At 44.1% G+C, this 8,796-nt stretch overlaps 1 protein-coding gene across 1 annotated transcript in view; it reads right to left on the bottom strand.

Moving 5' to 3' along the window:
- LOC103905470 (rap1 GTPase-activating protein 1) overlaps positions 1 to 3,383 on the bottom strand; it is a 46,939-nt gene extending 43,556 nt beyond the window's left edge. Inside the window, exon 1 of the mRNA XM_009287149.2 lies at positions 3,327 to 3,383. The gene's annotated coding sequence lies outside the window, so the exon portion shown is untranslated. The remainder of the gene's footprint in view (positions 1 to 3,326) is intronic.
- Positions 3,384 to 8,796: the final 5,413 nt, after the last annotated feature.

Raw genomic sequence — 8,796 nt, 5'->3', positions numbered from 1 at the left:
GCCGCCGGGGCCGGGCCCCGCTCCAGCGATTCGCCCCAAGCGCCTCCAGCCGGTCCCCTGCCCCGTCCTCGGGCTGCTGGGAGAAAGGCAGGGCGCCAGGCGGGGCCGCCCGGTACCGGTACCAGCACATACCCTCCGCAGGCTCCGGCAGGGAAGCCGTGCCCCCGGGAAAACATGCCGGCCTGCTCCGCTGAGTCAGCTCCCGGCTTCCCTCCTCGGGAGCCTCCTCTCCTCCTGCCTCGCCATGGAGAAGGGCACAGGCTCCCTCCCGGCTCCCTGCAAAGCCGCGGCTCCCGCCCCCACCCCTCCTCTTCCTCCCAAGCTGGGCTTCAAAGGAGAGACAGCAAAGGGCGTCTCACAGCTGGGACCGGGCCCCAGCCACGCCGGGGCGGGCAGCGGCACACGGAAAGGCGCAGAGAAGGAGGAGAGATGGAGGAAGATGAGGCAACGGGGGATGGGGTGATGACTTCTGCTCCTCCTCCGTCTGTGGAAGATCAGTTCCCCCTAGATCTCCCCTTTCTGGGGGATCCAAAGATGGTGCACAGCCTGCAGGAGCACTCTGCTGGGACAGCCGAGCCGAGGAAGCTGTACTCCGGATTGTCAGGGGTGGTAAGACAAGCAGTATTGGACAAGGACAGCAGAGGGGTCCCTTATTTAACTCTGCTGTAGAGTAAGATCTCTCCCTGAGCTCTCAGTATCCAGTGGGAAAAGCGAGCATCAAGGCAACCCTCCACAACTTCCCTTTCCCTTCAAGGGAAGACTAAGAAGATACCAAACCCACTAGCCTTTGGTATTTGGAGCTGATGTACATCAAGTACTACAGAGATTTGGCTCTACATCCCCCTTACGAACTAGCTCACTGATCTAACATGTAAGCTATTCTCTGGGGAAGCTCAAACTTTGAGGGGTTAGAAACCACTTAACCACATGTATTTGTATTCACTCATCAGTAGATTGTCATTACTGATAAAAACTGAGGATGAGAACACAATCTTCCATTGCAAGAGTATGCATATACTTGAGTTTAAATAAGAACACAGAGCTCTTCTGGACACATTTTTTTTCCTGTGATTCCCAATTTCATTCCACAGGATGATGTAATGTTTCCTCTTTACATCAAGACCTATAAAGGCAGCAGCTACAATCTTACACCAAGCATCAGCCTCACACTGGATTTGTTCTAACTTATGAAGGGGACAGCAGGAAACACGGAATGAGAGACAGAATTTGACAGAGGAGCCAGAGAGCTAGGAAAAGACGCAAAGGAAGAGTGAAAGCAGAATGCAGAGAGACCAGACAGGAAATATGAGATAGCTGATATAGATGGGCAAAAAGAAAAATAGAGAAAGCAAGCAGCTACATCAAAGTTTTAGGGATAAGAGTACAGCAATTTTGTCCTAACGCTTCCTATAAATTTTACTCATGAAAGACCTGGATAGAAATGATTATGGGGGCTTCAAGGGTCTGTGGGTGGGAAAAGAGACTATAAGGAATCAATCAAGGTAGCTGACAACTTTGAATGGATGAAGAAAGGATCCACTTGCTGGTTTTAGTGACTTGCATGGAGGCCAGGTGTTTCCATTTCCTCTTGTCTACCTCTTTTTTTTTCACCAGCAGATCTGATGCTGGAGTATGGGCTAACTCATACAGCCCACCTTCTCGCTCCAACCCAAATGCCTTCCAGATGGGTCCAGGGCAGTGAATACAGCAGCTGCTCTCTGCACAAGCAGTTCTTACGCATTCACCTGAATCTCTGAGCAGAGATGTGACTGGGCCAAGGCAAAGAGCCAAGCTTGCCACTTCTGCTGCATCCAGGAAGGAGGAAGAGACATTATTTTCTGCTGCTAGAGAGGGCTGCCAGCAGTAACTACTGCCCTCCCCCATCCCAGGGTCATTATCAGCAGCAATAGCAAGCCTGGCCATGGTGAAAGCAAAGTATACAGAGAGGCCCAGGTCTTTCTACCATTCTTCGGCAGCTTGCCACTACAGACAAGAGCCAGCTTTGTTCATATACAAAACCACACTGGGCTCAGCTTTCATTTAACTGTCTCGCAGCTTTACCTAACCTCCTGTGCAACTCCAGTTGTGTACAAAGCCCTTAAGACCCACCAGCAAACAATTATTAAATACCCTTCTTCCTGTTCTAATTAGCCTCCTTTAGCAATAATCATATGAATAAATCACTTCCACATGTAAGCAAATCACAGGTCCCCTTTCCCCTCACTGTTCCTCAACTTATAATCAAGCTGAGAATTGTTACTGTTTACACAGCTGATGCAACAATATCACCTAACAGAAGCCTTTAGTTGTACTAAGTAGATTCAATTTCTATTGATACTTGTGTTCTTATGAGACTAATTCTGTGTACTTACAGTCTCACATTATAAACCATATATTTGTCTATGTTGCATAGATCATTATGCATTTTACAGTTATTGTGTGTTTTAGGGACTGGCACACAAGTTTCTGTTCTTTCAGGTATCCTTGTAGGTATGTTAATATATGTATTACAGTAGTTGGTGTCTATACCTTTTGCTATGTATTCTCCCAGTTTTTGTTAACAGATTTTTTTCATTAACTGCATTAGCATTTTATTTTGCTCACATAGGAAAAGTCTGTATTAGCTGTAACACAGAAATTGATGTCTGCAATTTTATTAATTATTTGAGTCATTGTAAGAAGCTCCACAGAAGCTGCACAGTACCACATAAACACAGCAGCATATCCTTCAACAGTAAACTCTTCAGGGCAGAAACTGTCTTTTTTTATGTATTACTACAATATTACACTCAGTCATCACAAACTCATAGATGCACCCACAGATAGAAACATACATGTTTTCACATCAGCTCTTTCCACAGATCTATGCAAGCAGCTTCTAAATATAGTACTGAGTGTGCACAGAGAGCACCTCCCACTGCCCACTTGGACTCATCACGTTATGCCAAAGGTTGACAGAATCAGGGTGGGATTCCTTTGAGTCTGGACAGACCCTCTTTCATGCCCCTCCATCTCTTCAGTTTGTCTCATTTCCTACACAGACATCCGCTCTCTCCACCTCCACTGTCTCTCTCTCTCTCCTCCCAACTGCTTCTCTACACAATGCAGTATAGCACAATGTCTTTTAAAAAGCATACAGCCACTTTCTGTGCTGAGGCTGAAACTGCCCCAAGGTCCATCCATTACACAACGCCACGCAAGCAGCAGAGATCTGGATCAACCCTCCCCCAGCTGTCTTTGCTCCCATTCCTTCTAGATGCAAAACATATTTAATTGGCATTGCAGGCAAGACAAGAATAAAAGCAGCTAAGCTGTTCGTCCCCTACCTGAGCAAGGATCTCTCATCCCCAGCTGGTGAGCGGATGGAGACAGGGAACCCAGCTGCTCTCCTTTCCTTGCACTATCAATTATTCACGTAGGTTGCAGTGTCCTCCCTCCCTCTCCCTCCCTCCCTTTCTCTTCCGCTGCCCCCACCTGCAGATGAATGGAGAGCGAGCAGGTCGGTGCTGTCATACTTGAAAATAGAGATCACTGTCGATTGAAGAGCCAGCCTGTGCAGCAGCTGGGGTCTTAAGCAGAGAAGCTTGGTCCTAGGGGAAAGGGCCAGACCGGCAGCTCCATAGGTGGAGCATGGGCAGCTCTGTACACCCACATCCTGCTCCCTGCACTTCTAATCCCAGACCTGCAGGGATGACCTTTAAAAATGAGAGGGTTTTTTTCCACAGAAAAGCGCATTTTTTTTAGTCCTCTCAAGTGTAATGACAGTTATTTGGTGACAGTGAACTGGGTCATGCGGATTCATGTGTACAGATCAGAGTAGGAAGGGAAAGTTAGCAGACTGGAAAAACCTGAAAAATGCTTACTTAGCACTGACTTACTCCTATAGCAAAGGCACTGAAAGAGGATAATCTGAGGGGACAGGATGACATGGTACTTTCTGCAAATGCTTTTGGTAATCATGAGTCATGGGACTGACTTGTGGATTGGAATGATTGTTCAATCACAATTTTTGTAGATAATTAAAGAATTTCCTGTGCGGTACCAGTCTTAGGCAATGGTAAAATGAGTTCTGGCAGACCTAGGTGAAGGCGTTTAAAGCATTTTGCCTCTGTAGAGGGCTACTACCTACAACTGGGTGAGTGCTTTAGATCTGTCTCAGAGCAAAATTAAGTTTAACTCCCAGGCCAAATTAACAACTCCATTTTGCACTGGAGTAACTCAGCCTGACCATCAGTGCCCCATCAGTCTGCTGGGGGACCTCCTACTAGGTCATCTCAAACATCACAGTAATTTCTCCTGTTAATTCTTCCCATGACCATAGCCATGGCAGAGGCACCACAGAGACAAAAAAAAAGCATACTAGGATGCTCAAACAGCAGGTCATAATTGGCTTTTCTGCCCTATTTAACTTTTCCCATATTTTTAAAAAAATATCTGTAGGAATTTTACCAGAAGTAATAAAGAATTTCCTGAAATTAGATTAAAAATAAAGTGCCTAATAAAAAATTGTTGGTATCGCAACCTCAATTGTGAGTAAGACTCCTGAAAACCAGCAACTATTTTTAAGAGGGCACTGTGATTGTTTGTATCTACAATTGTTTTTAATTATGTTCTTGTTTTCAAAACTTCACAGATCAAGCTTTGTCAAGCTTTTCTCCACAATTATGCAGGCTGGAAACGCTTTATTTTAAAAAAATAAAAAGTCAGCACCTTTTTATTTTCACATGAGCATGGGAACCAACAAGTTCTACAGATGGAACAACAACCAATTTCCTATGGATTTGTTTTGTGTAGTTGCTCCAGGTCTAAGAACTCTGACTGAATCTGCTGGGGCACTTATAAGACACTTCTTTTGTGCTGAATCTTTGATGAGGTTCACTTTGCAACCTTTACCTCTTTTGGGACATTTACGGGAATTTTTTTTTCCTGGTTGACCATTTGAATTAAGTTTATAGGAACCTTTTATCTGAGAGGAGAGAACAAATTCTCTTTGAGATAATTATCAAAGATATATCAAACAGATAATCATCAAAATATAATTTTGAGAAAATTATCAAATGAATAAATTATCTTTGAGACGTTGATCTCCTAATTTTGGTAGAAGAGAATCAACTATTCCAAAGGTTACTAAGGGATAATGGTGTACAGACACACCCACACAGACTTTCTGGAATCTTTTGTTTCCAGACAAGTAGGCTAAGAACAAAGTATGGTAAAACTCAATAAAAGTAAGAAAACTGGCATTGTAAATATTAGAAAAGCAGTCATGTTTGGCTTTTCAGTAAACAGCAGCTATCGATATCTGTATATCTACCTACAGATATAGAAGCATAAATTTATGCATTTTATTCTGAATATTAGACTCATACTGGACCTATTGTGTCCTAGTTCTGGTATCTTACAATTTTAAATTAGTATTATTCATAACCTGATTAATAAAATTGTAACATCCTGCCATTTCTACAAGCCTTTAAATCACCCTTAGATTATAAACTGACTGGGTCTTCACATTTGTCTATAAAGAATCTAGAAGAAATTGCTTCCATATAAGTACTAACGCTTCACGTTTCCTTGCCACCTTTATCTGAAGATCTCGCAGTAAGTTATTGATTCCCATTATTACCGCTATTCCACATACAGATAAACTGGCACAGAGAGACTAACCCTCACTGTCACCCAGGGCCAGGAAGAGGAAACGGAGCTTGGAGTCTGTCAGTACAGTTGCATAAACAGCTCGAGACACCTGCGTACCACACTGACACGAGGACGGTCCCACTCGGATCAGCCGGCTGATCTGGGCGACATCCCGAATGCTAGTGCTGGTGCAATGAAGGGGACTGGAGTAAGTGGCCAGGGATGGAAATGGGATATGGCAGGACTCTCTCTTTTGCAAGCAACAGTGTTTTAAACTGGCCCATGAAACTGCATCATCAATCTCCTGGCAGAGCCCCTAGATAACAACTCAGTTTATTTTCAAGCTTTGAGCAAAGTTGCCTGCTAGTAGAACTTAATGATATGAGAAATATTTATTAATTTATCTGACTGTCAGTACTGTATCAATTGGGGGAGATTTTGGCAGTATAACTCTGGATATTTGTCAACAGGGAAAATTCATATGGATGGAAATTATGGAATTGCTAATTTCAGAGATGACTGGAATGGCCACGATTCAGAGAAGAGGAAGCAGCTCCTCCACAGAAGTGACTTCTAGGTTCTGACATATGTGCACAGCAGAAGGACAAGAGGTAACATTCAGATTGCACCAAGGAAAATTTCAGCTATATGTAAGGAAAAATTGGTTCCCTCTATGAGGGTGGTTCAGTACCGGGAAGAAGTGCCAAGAGAGGCTGAGTAATCTCCATTCCTGGATATCTTCAGAAGATGTATGGACAAGGCGTCGAGCAACTGGTTCTAGCTTTGAATTTGTCCATTTTGTGCAGGGTAGTGGATCTAAATGAGACATTACTGTCCTGGCTTATTCTATGATTTTACTCACTACATGTTAGAATACCTGTGGCATGAAATGTTCAGAAGCTCAAAGTTCATTATTTCAGTACGAAATGTAAGAGCTTCAAGTTCTGCAGTGTATCAGATCATAACCAAGTTGAAATTCTTCACCACCAGTTTCCACCCAGAAGTCACCAAGTTTTCTAATAATTCAGCAGATAAATATTTTCTTGGCATATGTGAGAGCACTCTGAAAATCAGAGAGAGTTTGTAGCATCTGGTGAGTCTTGCCCTGAAAGTATATCTCAGGTGCTCAACAAGAGGATAACTCAGGCAGATGGAAAACATGAGATGTGAGGACAGGTCTAGTAGAGGAAGGCACTCTAATAAGCCCACATTTTGCACACAGTAGTGTATCATCTATATAATAATCATGCCTAAGAGAAAGGACTTAGTTCCTTTCTCTTCCATAATTGGCTTTCACTAATAATTTTAACAAAGAAAAACTTTCTTTATACTCTCAGTCAGCTCAGTCCCTCAAAAAACAATAACATATGGATATACAAGGCCAGTTCATGTCCATGAATTACATGTGAAATCAAGGCAGAAAAGTGAAAGGATTTCCAGGGTCATGTTAAAACAGAAGGATGGACAGACTTTTTTGACAGCAGAGAGGCAAGTCATTAGACTGAGGAAAGGCTGAAGAGTATACAGGTGAAGATACGGTCCTTGCCTGGGTTGGGTCAACAAGTTTAACAGTTTGCAGCAACAAAATGGTATTCAAACAAGAGGAATAATAGCAGCCTAATCCAAACAGAAGGACAGGGTGCACATGCAAAGTTTTTGTGCTATGTAGGTACCCACAAGTTTCCAAACTGGCACTGGGACTGCTGGAAAGATACACGGGATGGGGAGGAAGGGAGGTCAGACCTGGAGGGATACAGCATGGGTGGAAAGACAATCGGATGAGTAAGTCTCTTTTTCAGAATTAGGGATAAAGCCGCTCTTAATTTATCTGAACCAGCTGGGATTATTCCCCATAAACTTCTCCTGTCAGCCTGAAACTCTGAAGGGGGCAGAAGGGGTTAAAGCAGCCTGCAGTATAAGGGGTGGCAGGGAGCGGCCCCCACCAGGCCACCTCAAGCTGGGGAATCCCTGGAGGTAGGACACCATCAGCCCAGAGCCCCCTCTTCTGGCAGAAGTCCCCTCCTGCTGGCGGGTTCCCGGGAACTGAGAAAGATGCCGCGGCCCCTTTAAGAGCGGGAGCCGCTGCTGATTAGTGTGGCTGGCACGATCCACTGCGGTGCGGGCGGGGAGCAGGGAGCATCCGCAAACTACTGCGCCCTAAAAATGTTAGGGGAACCCAATAGGACATATAACCCGAGGTGCGAAAGTTCACTTACAAATCCATGGCGCGGGGTGGGGGTCGTGCTGCTAATTTCTTAGACTTCATCGACACCTGAGATGTGGTGAAATTATGTGTTTCAGTGAACCATTTCTATTCTTTTTTTTTCATCGAAGGAGGCTGCAAGATAGCTCAGCAAGATCTCGGCCCTATTTGCAAGGCACAAAATAACAGCCGGTCCCCATTCTAAAAAAATTCGTTCTCCAAGAGACCTGTGATGAGCCGAGGGATTTGCTTAAAGTCACAGCCAAAAGGTTTGTAGCAACTGCAAATTTAACTGAGATTACCTGAATCAGAGTTCAGTTCATCAGTTACAAGAACCGCCTCCTTCCTTCCCCCCCTACTCCTCAATAGAAGAAAAGCATGAAATACAGTGTCTTTCTTTAATTATGGGAAGGGGAGGACATCGTTACTTACTTGAATCAGGACAGTAAACAACAATATGCAGACTGTTCACGATTACTGCCTCAGGAGAATTTCATCAAAAAGCACCTACCAATTATTCCACAGTGATAGGCCACCAGCAAAGCGGTGAAGATGGTTTATGCAGAGCATTAGGAGACAAAATAATGGATAATATATTTGTTCACCAATAAGGACACGTAAATAATAAGGAGGGTCTAGTAGTTTAAGTATGTATGACAGCAGAGAACAGCCGATACTTGCTTTGACAAATACTTAGCATATGTAATGTCTTAAAAAGAATCACTTCATGATATTCAGTAAGAAAATGTCTGCCTCTTAGGAACCATACGCTAACTCTAAATACCCAGAAAATCATAGAATCACAGAATCATAGAATAGTTTGGGTTGGAAGGGACCTCTAAAGGTCATCTAGTCCAACCCCCCTGCCGTGGGCAGGGACATCTTCAACTAGATCAGGTTGCTCAGAGCCCCGTCCAACCTGACCTTGAATGTTTCCAGGGATGGGGCATCCACCACCT

Source organism: Aptenodytes forsteri, unplaced genomic scaffold (genome assembly GCF_000699145.1).
Source record: "Aptenodytes forsteri isolate BGI_AS27 unplaced genomic scaffold, ASM69914v1 Scaffold216, whole genome shotgun sequence".
Lineage (NCBI taxonomy): Eukaryota > Metazoa > Chordata > Aves > Sphenisciformes > Spheniscidae > Aptenodytes > Aptenodytes forsteri.
Note: the sequence above shows the minus strand (reverse complement) of the source record. Positions and strands in the feature narration are given on the sequence as shown.